Genomic DNA, 16,335 nt, shown 5'->3' on the forward strand with positions numbered 1-16,335 from the left:
TAGTTAAAATAAGCTGCACATAAGGAAGAGGAATTTGGGGAAGAAGTTTGAGAGAGGGGTGAGGTACACAGTATATGGAGCTCTCTGATGCCTGAATGGAAGCCAGAGCGAAACATGCATACACGTATTTAGGAATGTATCAGAGGATTAGAACTTATCAGAGAAGTAAGAGGAAAGCTTCAAATTTGCAAACTTTGGTGAAAATATTTTCTATCGAGAACACTTCTCTTTTTGAAATCCTTTTTTTTCTAAGATTGCATGAAATTGTGTATAATGCACATCAAGATGCATTTATCAGCAAAATTACCCCCATTTTTTCCAAAGCATGCATACTCTTACTTCACTTATATTTGTAATTTATTCTATCAAGTACTTAGATAGTACCTAACAGGAGTATAGCCTCTTTACCAGATTACCAATCCCAGAAATGACAGAAGAAGTAGGAAACTCCTTTCATATACAGTATAGTTATTACAAGAATTCTTAAATAGTTATGTAATGAATAGTTATTACTCAAAAATAATTATTGGACGCCTTCTATATCAAGGCCCTTCACTAGATAAATAGATATACAGAGATAAATCAGATATTACTTTTATTTTCTGAGAGAATCTCAACCAGATGAGAAGTTTCCAAGATGTGCCACTGTTTCTCTGTTGGCTCCTTTGACAGTGTGCGAGCAACCACGTCACCTCTGGAAAGTGGCACTTACATGTCTGACAGAGCTAGACAAATAGAATCAGTCATCTGTTTGGCTCTGATCAGATAGAGTTATCACTGTGCTGACAGCAGACTCCTGGCTTTGTATTTATTTCCTGAGTAATGTGATTAAAAGCTTGTGTACACTGACAACACAGTAAGTGTATCATAATTAAGACTTTTGTTCAAATGCGTAATCCCATCCATGTTACCCTCAGGAATAAACGATCACTGAAATTCATTTAGCCACTGGAAACACAACTCAGTCAAGAATCATGTGAGCCTATGTATTTCATAACAACTCACTCTGTTTTGGACTCCTGGTAGGATTTGATTAGTATCTGTTTCATTTTATTTAAAACTGTTTTATAATAAAATTTAGAGATTTCATAGATATCCTAAAATCATAGAAGTGAAAGAAATAATCTTCATTGGGTTTAGAGCTTTTCATATATTGTCCCTAGACCTGTGCAGTATAGGAATAAAATCTTAACCTGAGTGTGAATTAGTGGAGTTTAGTAATTCCTATTAAAAAAAAAAAGGTGATCTGATATATGAGTTTATGACTTAGAGCCTTCTAACCACACTGAAGCACTACCTACCCTCATGATGCAGACCCATGTTGTGTTGGATAACATTCATATCCCATATGTACTTATTCTATATGCGGTAAGCTAGGGAACTGACAGCTTAAACTAAATTGTAAATTTAAATATTTCTATGGAGTTTTTTTTTGTTTTCTTTGGGTAAAGGAGTTGTTTCATTTCAAGAAGGATATTCTCATTTCCCTTCTTTGTGTTCTATGAGAGAAAAAAAAGTTTGCATTTAGATTAGACCAACAGATTAGATTTGTATTTAGTGGCAGTCTGGCTGTGATATCAACCATCTCAGTGAAGTTTGTGGTTAGCCCTGTGACTAACAAACTAACCAAGAATAAACTCTTGGTGTCCACAAAGAAAGAAAAAATTAAAGCGAGCGTGGCATTTGAGCCGGATCTCTACTTCACTTTAGTAATCCCACCTAATTTAAGCATAACATATATTTCACCTTTGTCCCTCCTCATCTTCACATTTTGTTGGCAAGGTACAGCCATGAGAGGTAGCATGTCTCAAATACAATGTCAGTTACGGTATTTGTGCTGTTATGTGTCACTCTTCTACTCTACACCCATAACAGACATTACTAATAAATCACACCACTCTTTCCTGTTGAGCCTTTCAGCATCCTCAAAATAAAACCTGAGGTGCCTCTACTGACTTGCCATTCCTGCTTCTTAAGTATCCGTTTTGGGATTAGGAGGCCTGTGTTCAAATCTCAGCTCTGCTACTCATTAGCTTCATGCTCTTGGGAAAGCTATATAGCCTTTTCTGATCTTTATTTTATTTTCCTATGAAGTATGGTAATAAAAGTTGCTTCATAGGGTTGTTAGCAAAGGCAGAATGAGCTAAGATTTGTGAAGAATAAGTGCATAATGCATGATAAGTGATGAATAACTTACAACATTTATTATTTAGGAGACCCTCATATATTACCAGGGTATTCAGTACAGAACACTTCATAGTGTTTAGCAAATGGTTTTGTCATTGTCAACGTACCATTACAGTTAATATCCATGAGAGTAGGGACCATATAATCCCATCCTAGTGTATTGCACAGTGCCTGGTTAATGTTTGATACAAAGTAGTATTTGTGGAACAAGAGTCATGACCATGCATACCACTCACCATTCTTTCCCTATTTTGATTCCCATTTAATTCCTTGCTTCCAAACAAATTTAACAGTCATTTCAATGCATTGGTTGCAACAGTAATCTAAAGTACTTTCAGATGATAGATCAGGCATGTTGAAGATCACTGTTTGTAGTCCTTGCCTGACTAAATTGAGGAAACATATGTTAGCAGAATGAAACTTTTGAAAGAGCACACATACATTCTCATAAATTCTTCCTTATTTTTTAAAATACATCTTTATTGGAGAATAATTGCTTCACAACACTGTGTTAGTTTCTGTTGTACAACAAAGTGAATCAGCCATAGGCATACATATATCCCCATATCCCCTCCCTCGTAAGCCTCCCTCCCACCCTCCCTATCACACCTGGCTAGGTCATCGCAAAGCACCGAGCTGATCTCCCTGTGCTATGCGGCTGCTTCCCACCAGCTATTTTATATTCGGCAGTGTATATACGTCGATGCTACTCTCACTTTGCCCCAGCTTCCCCCTCCCACCCCATGTCCTCAAGTCCATTCTCTATGTCTACATCTTTATTCCTACCCTACTACTAGGTTCATCAGAACCATTTTTTTAGATTCCATATATATGTTAGCATATGGTATTTTTCTCTTGACTTACTTCACTCTGTATGAAAGATTCTAGGTCCATCCACCTCGCTACAAATAGCTCAATTTTGTTTCTTTATATGGCTGAGTAACATATCATTGTATATATATGCCACATCTTCTTTATCCATTCATCTGTTGATGGACATTTAGGGTGGTTCCATGTCCTGGCTATGGTAAATAGTGCTGCAATGGATATTGTGGTACATGTCTCTTTTTGAATTATGGTTTTCTCAAGGTATATGTCCAGTAGTGGGACTTGCTGGGTCATATGGTAGTTCTATTTTTAGTTTTTTAAGGAACCTCCGTACTGTTCTCCATAGTGGTTGTATCAATTTACATTCCCACCAACAGTGCAGTGTTCCCTTTCCATCAGACATTTTCCAGCATTTATCGTTTCTAGATTTTTTGACAATGGCCATTCTGACTGGTGTGAGGTGATATCTCATTGTGGTTTTGATTTGCATTTCTCTAATAATTAGTAATGTTAAACATCTTTTCATGTGCCTCTTGGCCATCAGTACGCCTTCTTTGGCAAAATATGTATTTAGGTCTTGTGCCCATTTTTTAATTGAATTGTTTGTTTTTTTGATATTCAGCTCCATGAGCTGTTTGTAGATTTTGAAGATTAGTCATTTGTCTGTTGTTTTATTTGAAAATATTTTCTCCCATTCTGATGGTTGTCTTTTCATTTTGTTTATGGCTTCCTTTGCTGTGCAAAACCTTTGAAGTTTAATTAGGTCCCATCTGTTTATTTTTGTTTTTATTTCCATTACTCTAAGAGGTGGGTCAAAAAAGATCTTGCTGTGGTTTATGTCAGAGAGTGTTTTTCCTATTTTTCCTGTAAGAGCTTTATAGTGTTTGGTCTTACATTTAGGTGTTTAATCCATTTGGAGTTTATTTTTGTGTATGGTGTTAGGTAGTGTTCTAATTTCATTCTTTTAAATGTAGTTGTCCAGTTTTCCCAGCACCACTTATTGAAGAGACTGTCTTTTCTCCATTACATTCTCTTGCCTCCTTTGTTGTAAATTAGGTGACCATATGGACATGGGTTTATCTCTGGGCTTTCTATCCTGTGCCACTGATCTATATTTCTGTTTTTGTGCCATTACCATACTGCCTTGATTACTGTAGCTTTGTAGTATAGTTTGAAGTGGGGAGCCTGATTCCTCCAGCTCCGTTTTTCTTTCTCAAGATTGCTTTGGCTGTTCGGGGTCTTTTTTGTTTCCATACAAATTGTAAAATTTTTTGTTCTAATTCTGTGAAGAATGCCATTGGTAGTTTGATAGGGATTGCCTTGAATCTGTAGATTGCTTTGGGCAGTTTAGTCATTTTCACAATATTCATTCTGCCACTCCAAGAACATGGTGTAATTCTCCATCTGTTTATGTCATCTGTTATTTCTTTCATCAGTGTTCTATAGTTTTCTGAGTAAAAGTCTTTTGCCTCCTTAGGTAAGTTTATTCCTAGGTATTTTATTCTTTTGGTTGCAATGGTAAATGGGATCATTCCCTTAATTCCTCTTTCTGATCTTTCGTTGTTAGTATATAGGAATGCCAGAGATTTCTGTGCATTTATTTTGTATCCTGCAACTTTACCAAATTCATTGATTAGTTCTAGTAGTTTTCTGGTGGCATCTTTAGGATTCTCTATGTATAGTATCATGTCCTCTGCAAACAGTGACAATTTTACTTCTTCTTTTCCAATTTGTATTCCTTTTATTTCTTTTTCTTCTCTGATTGCCATGGCTAGGACTTCCAAAACTGTTGAATAAGAGTGGCGAGAGTGGACATCCTTGTCTTATTCCTGATCTTAATGGAAATGCTTTCAGTTTTTCACCACTGAGTATCATGTTTACTGTGGGTTTGTCACATATGGCCTTTATTATGTTGAGGTAAGTTCCTTCTATGCCTACTTTTTGATGGGTTTTTTTCATAGATGCGTGTTGAATTTTGTCAAAAGCTTTTTATGGATCTATTGAGATGATCATATGGTCTTTATTCCTTAATTTGTTATTATAGTGTATCAAATTGATTGATTTGCATATATTGAAGAATCCTAGCATCCCTGGAATAAATCCCACTTGATTGTGGTGTATGATCCTTTTAATATGTTGTTGGATTCTGTTTGCTAGTATTTTGTTGAGGATTTTTGCATCTATATTCATCAGTGATATTGGTCTATAATTTTCTTTTTTTGTGGTATCTTTTTCTGGTTTTGGTATCAGTGTGATGGTGACTTCGTAGAATGAATTTGGGAGTGTTTCTACCTCTGCAATTTTTTGGAAGAGTTTGGGAAGGATAGGTGTTAGCTCTTCTCTAAATGTTTGATGGAATTGGCCTGTGAAGCCATCTGATCCTGAACTTTAATTTGTTGGAAGATTTTTAATTACAGTTTCAATTTCATTACTTGTGACATGTCTGTTTATATTTTCTAATTCTTCCTGGTTCAGTCTTGGAAAATTGTACTTTTCCAAGAATTTGTCCATTTCTTCATGGTTGTCCATTTTATTGGCATATAGTTGTTTGTAGTAGTCTCTTATAATCCTTTGTATTTCTGCAGTGTCACTTGTGATTTCTCCTTTTTCATTTCTAATTTTATTGATATGTGTCCTCTCCCATTTTTTCTTGATGAGTATGGCTAAGGGTTTATCAATTTTGTTTATCTTCTCAAAGAACCAACTTTTAGTTTTATTGATCTTTGCTATTGTTTTCTTCATTTCTATTATTTCTGCTCTGATCTTTATGATTTCTTTCCTTCTACTGATTTTGGGTTTTATTTGTTCTTCTTTTTCTTGTTGCTTTAGGTGTAAGGTTAGATTGTTTATTTGAGATTTTTCTTGTTTCTTGAGGTGAGATTGATTTGCTATAAACTTCTGACTTAGAACTGCTTTTGCTGCATCCAATAGGTTTTGGGTTGTTGTGTTTTTGTTGTCATTTGTTTCTATGTATTTTTAATTTTCTTCTTTGATTTCTTCAGTGATCTCTTGGTTATTTAGTAGCACACTGTTTAGCCTCCATGTATTTGTGGTTTTTTTACAGTTTTTTTTTCCCTGTAACTCATTTCCAATCTTATAGCATTGTGGTCAGAAATGATGCTTGATACAATTTCAATTTTCTTAAATTTTCCAAGGCTTGATTTGTGACCCAGGATGTGATCTATCCTGGAGAATGTTCTGTGTGCACTTGAGAAGAAAGTGTATTCTGCCACTTTCGGGTGGAATGTTCTGTAAATATCAATTAAAACTATATGGTCTGTTGTGTCATTTAAAGCTTGTGTTTCCTTATTTATTTTCTGTTTGGATGATCTTTCCATTGGTGTAGGTGGGGTGTTGAAGTCCCCTACTATTATTGTGTTACTGTTGATTTCCCCTTTCATGGTTGTTAGCAATTGCTTTATGTATTGAGTTGCTCCTATGTTGGGTGCATAAACATTTATAATTGTTATATCTGCTTCTTGGGTTGATCCCTTGATCATTACATAGTGTCCTTCCTTATCTCTTGTAGCAGTCTTTATTTTAGAGTTGATTTTATCTGATATAAGTATTGCTACTCTGGCTTTCTTTTGATTTACATTTGCATGGAATATCTTTTTCCATCCCTTCACTTTCAGTCTGTGTGTATCCCTAGGTCTGAAGTGGGTATCTTGTAGACAGCATATATATGGATCTTGTTTTTGTATCTGTTCAGCCAGTCTGTGTCTTTTGGTTGGAGCATTTAATCCATTTGCATTCAAGGTTATTATCAATATGTATGTTCCTATTACCATTTTCTTCATTGTTTTGGGTTGGTTTTTGTGGATCTTTTTCTTCTCTTGTGTTCCCCGCCTAGGGAAATTCCTTTAGCATTTGTTGTAAAGCTGGTTTGGTGGTGCTGAATTCTCTTACCTTTTGCTTCTCTGAAAAGCTTTTGATTTCTCCATTGAATCTGAATGAGATCCTTGCTGGGTAGAGTAATCTTGGTTGTAGGTTTTTCTCTTTCATCACTTTAAGTATATCCTGCCACTCCCTTCTGGCCTGCAGAGTTTCTGCTGAAAAATCAGCTGATAATCTTATGGTGTTTCCTATGTATGTTATTTTTTGTTTTTCCCTTGTTGCTTTTAGTATTTTTTCTTTGAATTTAATTTTTGTTAGTTTGATTAATACATGTCTTGATGTTTTTCTCCTAGGTTTTATCCTGTATGGGACCCTCTGTGCTTCCTGGACTTGGGTGACTATTTCCTTTCCCATGTTAGGGAAGTTTTCCACTATAATCTCTTCAAATATTTTCTCAGACCCTTTCTTTTCCCTTTTTTCCTCTAGGACCCCTATAATTCAAATATTGGTGCGTTTAGTGTTGTCCCAGAAGTCTCTGAGATTGTCTTCAAGTCTTTTCATTCTTTTTTCTTTATTCTACTCCTCGGCAGGTATTTCCATCATTCTGTCTTCCAGCTCACTTATTTGTTCTTCTGCCTCAGTTATTCTGTTATCGATTCCTTTTAGTGTACTTTTGATTTCAGTTATTGTGTTGTTTATCTCTGTTTGTTTGTTCTTTAGCTCTTCTAGATCTTTGTTAAACATTTCTTGTATTTTCTCAATCTGTGCCTCCATTCTCTTTCTGAGATTCTAGATCATCTTTACTATCATTACTCTGAATTCTTTTTCAGGTAGATTGCCTATTTCCTCTTCATTTGTTTGCTCTTGTAGGTTTTTACCTTGCTCCGTCATCTGTGACATATTTTTTTGCCATCTCATTTTTTTTTTATTCCTTTTTTTAATGAGTGGGATTGTGTTCCAGTCTTACTGGTTATTTCACCTGAGGCTTCCAGCACTGGAGTTTGTAGGCTCTTGTGTAGAGCTGGGTCTTGGTGCTGAGATGAGGAACTCCAGGAGACCTCACTCGATGAATATTCCCTGGGGTCTGAGGTTCTCTGTTATTCCATTGGTTCAGACTCAGAGCTCCCACTGAGTGGGGTGGCAAAAAAAAAAAAAAAGGTGAACAATAACAAAGTAAAAAATAAAATTAGACTAGGAAGCTAACAGCTATGTTAGAAAAAAATAAAAATATAGATGAAACAACAACCAGAAGGTAAAATAGAACCACAATAGTAAAAAAGAGGAGGAGGAAAAAAAAAAAGGTGGAAAAGGCTTGGCTGTGGTGGGTGGGGCCTAAGGAGGGGTGAGGTTTGGGCAGTGAGCTGGGCCTATGCTTAGGACTCACAATGCTGGAAAAGCCCTCGGGTGTGAGGGGTGGAGGTGGGGCTTAGGCTCACAGAACCAAAAGGGCCCAGGCGTGCTTCCCTACTCTTGTCTCAGAGGGTGGGGTACCCCACCTGGGAGTCCAACAGGCTTCTGAAGCCTGAGTGGGTGGGGCAACCATCCTCCCCTCCTCTTCTGCTCCTCCTGTCCTGGAGGTCCCCTCCCACCTGCCTCTCCTGATCTCTCCGTTCTCCCTCCTGTGTCCACAGGACCCACATGGCCTGCAGTGGCTTTGGAGGGCAGGGGACCTGCCTGGGAGCTCATCAGGCTCCCTGAGCCCAAGTGGGTGGGGCAAACACCCTCTGTACCTCTCCTGCTTCTCCTGTTCTGGAGGGCCCCTCCTACCTGCCTCTCCTGATCTCTCCGGCCTCCCTCCTATGTCCCCAGGACCCATGCAGCCTGGAGTGGCCTTTGGAGGGCGGGGCACCGTCGTGGGAGCTCAGCAGGTTCCCCATTCCCGAGTGGGTGGGGCAAACGCCCTCTCCTCCTTTCCCACTCACCTGGTCCTGGAGGGCCCCTCCCACCTGCCTCTCCTGTTCTCTCCTGTCCTCCCTCCTACGTCCCCAGGACCAACTTGGCCGGGAAGGACCTCTGAGGGTGTAGGACCCGGCCCAAGCATTGGGCAGACTTCCCCGGCTGATTGAGCAGGTGAAATGCTGGGCCCGCTCCCCCCAATCTGAGCCCCTGAGGGTCCCTCCCAGCATGGGAACCCCTCTCCAATCTCAGCTACCCCTCAGGGCCACTGGTCCTGTCTGGCCTCCACTTCTCCTCCCCCCTCAGTCCCCCAATGGCTTACCGGTTCACTTGGGGGTTCTTCCCATCTCCTTGGGCATTAGGGTCCCCCAGCAGCATCTGGCAGGTGCCCTAGTTGTTTGGAGATGTGAACTCTGCATCTTCCCACACCACCATCTTGACTCTGCCCTCTGTCCTTAAATTTTGATGGCTCAGTAAGCTTAGATTTTAAAATTGTCCTCTCTCTATTCATAAAGTTCTTCATATTGACCAATTTCCTTGCTTTGTTGTACCATAAATTTCCTTCCATGCCTAGAATTTTATATTTTATTATATTGAATTATTGAATTGTAGAATATACATGAAAGTAAAACCTAGTGGTCACAAATCCCTTTGTGATACACCTTAGATACCTGAATCAAGATGAAATTCGGAATTAATGGACTAATAAATGTCAAGAGACAACAAAAAGTAAATGAATACAATAAGTATTATATATAGTTTAAGTTAGAGAGTGTAGGTGTTCTACTATGGCTGCCTTACTCTGACCCTGACCCAGGATATATATTCCCTAAGCTCTAGCCTACAAAAGGCAGTGCAATGTCATAGGTGGTTTATCTAGCTTGTGGCTCTTTACCATATGGCAAGTTCAGTCTTACCAGCCAGAAAATGGTATGATTCCTGGTCTGTAGTGAACCAGGTGTTCTTTCTCGCATTTCTGAAATCTAATTACAGAGTTTAACATTCTCTACTATTGGCACAGTGAATGGCAACCTTAGCCCTCAGTGACACAGAATGCCCTGCTAAATATAATTGTACTAGTTGGAGTAGTCTAAAAATTTGTGTCCCTGCCACACACACCCCCTCCAATTCTCATGTTGCAACCCTAACCCCTAAAGGTGATGGTATCGGTATCAGTAGGTGGACCTTTGGGAAGTGATTAGGTTAGGAGGGTGGAGCCCTCAGGACTAGGATTAGTGCTTTTATAAAAGAAACTTCAGAAACGTCCCTAACCTTTTTCTACCATATGAGGACACCCTTAGAAAGCACCAGCTCTGATCCAGGAAGAGGGCCGTCACCAAAATGCACCCATGCTGGGACCTTGGTCTTGGACTTCCAGCCTCTGGTAGCGTGAGAGATGAATTTCTGTTGTTTATGAGTTACCTGGTCTGTGACGTTTTGTTGTGGCAGCCTGAGCAGAATAGGACACCGGTTAAGGTAGTGCTACCTATTTTAACAAAAATACTGAAAATTTCAGTGACTTAACACAATAGAAACTATATCTTGTTCAGGTCGTGATCTTAGATGGGTGAATGGTTTCGCAAGGGAACCCTCCTTTACACGGTCTTCAACTCATGGCTTTCCATGTTGCCATGGTCATCTCCATGCCAACTATGGAGAAAGTGGAGAATTTTATGGGCATACATCATATCCACTCATATTCCATTGTCTAAAGCTCAATCTTATGGTCATACATAATTGCTACAGAAACAGGAAATAGAGTCTACTGTGTACCTAAGAAGAGGCTGTGTATTTTGATGAACATTTTGTAGTCCTTGCCCCAATAACTATACCTTGATACAAAGGCCAAAATCTAAACATATGGTCTGTATAATAGTAATTACACACACAGGTTAACAGTGGGTGAATCTGTACCACAGGATCTAAAGTTTAAGTGGCTGCCTAAAATCATATTGCTAATTAGTAGAAGATCCTAGGAGATAAAGGCTCTAGTTACCAGTCTAGCATTTTTTTTTTTACTATGCCATCTGGTAATCGAGATTTGTCATGATCAATTACTCCCAGAAGCATTTGTGTAGTTAATGCAAATAATGAATACATATAATTTTATTTAGAATATTTTACACACCCTGTTTTCTCTTGACTCACTGCTAATGTGGACACAGCTGAAACCTATTAGTTTAATTAGAAGTCATTGAAACATCATTCATTTCATTTTTCCTTTATTTGTTGCTAGTAATTAAGATTGTAAATACATTGGATGGGTAGTGAAGGCCATTTAACACGTTTTCTAGCCTCCTTCGAAAGTACTGATGGTAGGTAAAGATAATCTAGTTATAATACCCACTGTAGTGTTATTTAAGTGCCATTTATCTTTTATTGCACTACATAAATATGGTAAACTCTTTAAAAAATTTGTATAAGACAACGTTGTATTAGGAAACTTTTTCGTCTCTATTTCTTAACTGCTTTTGAAATTTAAGGTGATTTTTTCCCCTGTTTTAATAATTAAAAAATAGTGTTGTTTCTTTTATTTCCCATATGTTGGAAAACATCCAAATGGTACAATAGTAATTTATGGCCTTTCAAGTTCTGTGCAATCCAATTAAATCCCTGTGCGTTCTGATTCTAATAATTGTTATTTTGTGTTGTGGTTGAAAGGTTTTCAAGTGTCACAGAAGAGAGTGGTAAGAAAAAAGGTGATAGGATTAAACAGTGAAATTCTTTTTAAATGTGGCAGGAACCAGTTTTAGTTTTAATTCATTTTATAACTTGTATCATTTTGAGCAGAAGTTTCTGCCACCATGGGAAGTCTCCCATGTTCATGTTTCTTTTTCCTAAGCATCCAAGACCCTTGTGAAAACTTCAGAAACCCTTATTACCCAGCTAGCACAGATTCTTCTTTGTGGCTGAGCCAGGGGCTAGAGAAGGGATTTTGTATCATCTGTTAAAACATTTTGACATTAGGCAGCATAAGGTTACTATAGACATAACAGAAATTTTTTGGTGGGACATAATGAGAAGAGACAGAAGAAGGGATAATATTGTGTTTGTGTACTTTGTTTGCTTTTTACTTTCTTCTCAAAGTTGTACAAAGACAGAAGTGAATGTCCCTATTAGAGAACACTGGAAGGCTTTGGGTGACTGACATTATAAACCCTCCCAATACAGACAAAGGATGCTGGACTAAGGAGCAAGGCGTGAGTATTCATGTACAGTGCTGTCTTATATATCAGCATTACCAAGGAGTTGATGCCACAGTAATGGAAGGCACCCTTAGAACACTAATTTCTTTATTGGAGCGAAAAGGTGAAGCTCTTCAGCAAACATTGAACTCTACAAACCAAGTATTAGACTAGGTACTATACAGATGTAATTCCTACCCTCACAGAGTTCATTATAGACTTAAACACATTCTTTAATAAGCCAATTCATAATTCTGTAGTCACAGGTTTATTATTATTTATTATTATCATAAGTATCAATTATTATAGTTTTAGGAATATACTGGTACTTTCAACTTGTTGAAAATTGTAGATATTTGTCCAAGTTTGTCACTAATTGGCCTCACAACTTTCCACTCTACTTATTTAGAATCTTCCCTTCTTATTGCTATATTGTATATTCCTTCTGATCTGCTGCCTCACTGTGTGTTAGTTTCAGTCTATTACTTCACTCTTCCAAATTCCACAGTGAACTTCTCAGCCTTGTTAATGGAAGGCAGAGAAATGAACTTAATCACTAGATTTTTGTAGGATTCTTCATATAATATAATAAAGAGGTCATTAAACATTTTATGCAAAGGGCCAGATAGTAGATATTTTAGGGTTTTGGAGACATCTAAGATCTCTGTTGCATATTCCTTGTTTTCCTTTGCAACCCTTTACAAACATAAAAACCATTTTTAGATTGATAGCAATAAGAAAAAAAACAGGCTGTGGCCCAAACTTGGCATACAGGTTGTACTTTGTCAACCCCTAGTTATAACCTATGAAATCAGCAGTATTTAAAGTTCAATTGACTTCTAAGTTCAAGTGATTGCTCTTTTGTGTACCTCTAGTTATAAAATAGGGAAAATTAGGAGAGTGATAAACATGGAAAAACAACCGAATGGATTATCAGTCTCTAGCAAACAGAAGACTCATATATGAACAAACCAAATGGAGACACATTTTACCTAAACTGTAATTTACTTCATAGATTTTTCAATAGTAAATGTGCAGATAAGCTGTATATTATTAATGGTATCTATACAGTAAAGTTCTTCACTTTCAGAATTATTTTGTTCCTAGACATTACTATGCTTAGAATTCTATTGGATAAAACAGCCCCCCTTCCTTTGTGATATTTTGTTAAGTGGCTGCTACATGCAATCCTTTAAAATTACCCTATATTTTGGTGTAAGAAATCATATGATGTTTATTGTGAAGGCTTTACAAATAATCTCTAAGGGGTAGTAACTGAAATTCTGTTTTGTTCCAGCATTACATACTGTCACAGAAATGAATGTGATGCCTTATTGTGAAAATATAGCTCTTGCAAAATCGGCTGAGCCTTTTACCTTGGGAAATGGATTAAACCACTTAGGTTCTTAGCTCATTTTCATAACCAAGGCAGTTCTCCACAGCACTTAGAATGTTAAATTTAACTGTCAACTTGTGGTCTTGACCTGCATTGTAAAAGTTGTCAAAGTGCATGTAATACAAAGCTTTTACCAAGAGCAGAAATATCCAAGCTCTCTTCCTGAGAATCTCCCTTCATTTCCTCCCCGCAAAGGAATTTTTCAGTTATTACTGAATGACTTAAAGGATACTTTGTTTTAGTTTAAGTGTCACACTTTCCCTTAGCTCTGCAGTTGTTAAACTGTACAATGGATATGAATCACCTGGAGGGCTTTATTAATATGTACATTCTTAAGTCCTTTCCCTATCCCACAGAGACTGATTCAGTCGTTATGCGGTGCTGCCCAGGAATTTGCACTTTTTAAAGTGTTTATGACATTTCTCATTTAGATAATGATGCATAGCACCACATTTTGAGAAATACTGTTGTCACCTAGGTAATTCCTATATTCCTAATTACTGAAATAAGATTAACTGTATTTTTTCTGTACTTCCATACTAACTTCTGTTTCTCTTCTGTTACACTGTGCTTGCCATTGAATGAAAGTGTGATATTGAGCAAGGGAAAATCACGTCTGGGTTTTCAAATTTCATTCCAATGCTCTTTGCAATATATATACCATGCTGCGTTTCCCAGCACGTTCCATCCTCAGACACTTGTAAACTCCTTGTAGCCGTGGAGCTTGCCGTATTCATCTGTGTATTTATTCCTGAAGCTCTGTGTTTAGCACTTATTAGGAACTCAATAAATAAGGTGAGGTTCTTGAAAACACCATTCAATAAAATACTGTTTGGAGTGGCAGGCAGGCAGCAGTGATGGCAGGAATCAGCGCCGTCCAAATATGTCTGGATTCAGCGTCATTTAAATTTTGCCATTACTACTATGTCTGCCACTCCAAGTAGTGGGTACTTTTTTGAGTGGAATCAGGATGGCTTTGTTAAGATAGGAACAGAATGAGGCTTGCTTAAGTGCTTTCATTTGAAGGTGGTGTATAAGGAAATACACCGTCCCTCATAGCAGCAGAGAATTAAAGAGGATGACATGTGGTTTTTTTTTTTTTTTGGCCATGCTGTTTGCAGGATCTTAGTTCCCTGACTAGGGATCGAACCCAGGCCCTGGCAGTGAAAGCACCGAGTAGTCCTAACCACTGGACCTCCAGGGAATTCCCTAAGATGACATGGATTTAAATGAAAGTTAGTGAAATTTCATGAGTACATTAAAAAAATCTGTTTTCAAGCTAATAAACACTATATTCTTTTGAAAGTGGTTTTATAATCTCTCTAAGGATCTTAAAGAGAAGAAAAATAAACTTGATTTTGTTTTAAATGATGTAGGCATTCCCGACTTAAAGCAAAAGTCCAATCTCAGGCTCTATCACCAGATATGTGATCCTTGGTAAGTTGTTTAACCTTAGTAAACCACAGTTCCTCTTATTGCCAGAGGTGGCCCTATATTGCTCTTAGGGTTCTTTGGAAGGTAAACTGAGCAATACATATAAGAACACCACACATTTGTGTATTGTTGATTGCAAAGCTAACCATTTTATCCCAGAATAATACCTATTCTAGTATGGTCATTCACTTGATGAGAAGCCATGTATTGATTATGGCAGTAAAAGAAATATGGTTTATAATGCCAGAGCCTGTGTGTTGTTAATAGTGTTCATGCCAACACACCCTGTCTTGTCAACTTACAGATTCTCCAGCTTTACCCCTCCTTTCTGAATAATCACTTTATTCACGCACACATATTTATTGAGCATCCATTATGTGTCAAGAGAATCCTAGGCACTAATGATACAGCAGTGACTAAAAGTGTCAAAAATATTCATTCTTATGGAGTTTGCATTCTATTAGGGGAGGGGGATGCTGATAATAAACAAATAAATGCATAAAATATATAGTGTATCAGGTGGAAATAAATAGGGTATAGGAAAATAAATCAGAGAATAGGAATAAGGAGCCGAAGGTCTAGAATTTTAAATAGGACAGACTTGGAGGAGTTTGCTGAGGGGGTAACCTTTGAGCAAAGAATGAAAGGAGGGACTGTACCATATAGAGAGAGGGGAAGAGCATGCCAGGTAGAGGATAGCAAGTACTAAGGCCCTCACGTGCACACGTGCCTAGTGTTTTTGAAAACAGCAAAGTAACTAGTGTGGTTGGAATGGAGCTCTTGGAGGGGAGAATAGTAGGGGATTAACATAATCATCTCCAGAGAGGTCAAGGAAGGTGGAATTGGGAGAGGGCATGGATTCTATAAGGCTTTGTAGGCCATCATAGAGACTTTGGGTATGAATGGCAGGCGAAGCATTGGGAGGTTTGGAGCAAAAGATAGAAATTGTTTGATTTAAAATAAAATTTAAAAAATGTCTCTGGCTGCTGTTGAGAACAGGTTATAGAGCTGTACAGATGGAAGCAAGGAGATCAGTTAGAAGGTTCCTGCAATATTCCAGGTGGAGATGATGGTACTTGGATGTAGGTGTTTGTGATGGAGGTTGAGAGAAGTATTGAGATTCTGGGTATGCTTTGAAGGTACATGTAATTTGGTGATGGATTGGATGTAGAATGTATAAGAAAACTGGTCATTGTTTTTTTTCCTAAGGACTCAAAAAAAGGGGTTTCCTTTTTAAATTAAAAACACTGTTGGAAGAGCAGGTTGGGTTGGAAGGAGCAAAGATCAAGAGGTTGCTTGTGGTTCTTGTAAGGTTATGATAAATATTATACTTCCATGTGAAGATGTCAGAATAGTATTCATTGTACAGCATAAAGCATTTAAACATGAATATGCCTGATACTCAGTGTACTACTGTTTTTCCTCACCTTATTTGGACTCCCAAACCATGCTCCAAAACCATGTCAGGTCTTTTCACTGACCTGACATTAAGTGGCTGGCTTTATAGATAAACAATGTCTTCATATACCATCAAATTTGACACTCAGTATCATGAAGGACTGTATTCTCTAA

The sequence above is a fragment of the Monodon monoceros genome, unplaced genomic scaffold (assembly GCF_005190385.1).
Source record: "Monodon monoceros isolate NGI ecotype Baffin Bay Population unplaced genomic scaffold, NGI_Narwhal_1 Super_Scaffold_5, whole genome shotgun sequence".
In the NCBI taxonomy this organism is placed as follows: domain Eukaryota; kingdom Metazoa; phylum Chordata; class Mammalia; order Artiodactyla; family Monodontidae; genus Monodon; species Monodon monoceros.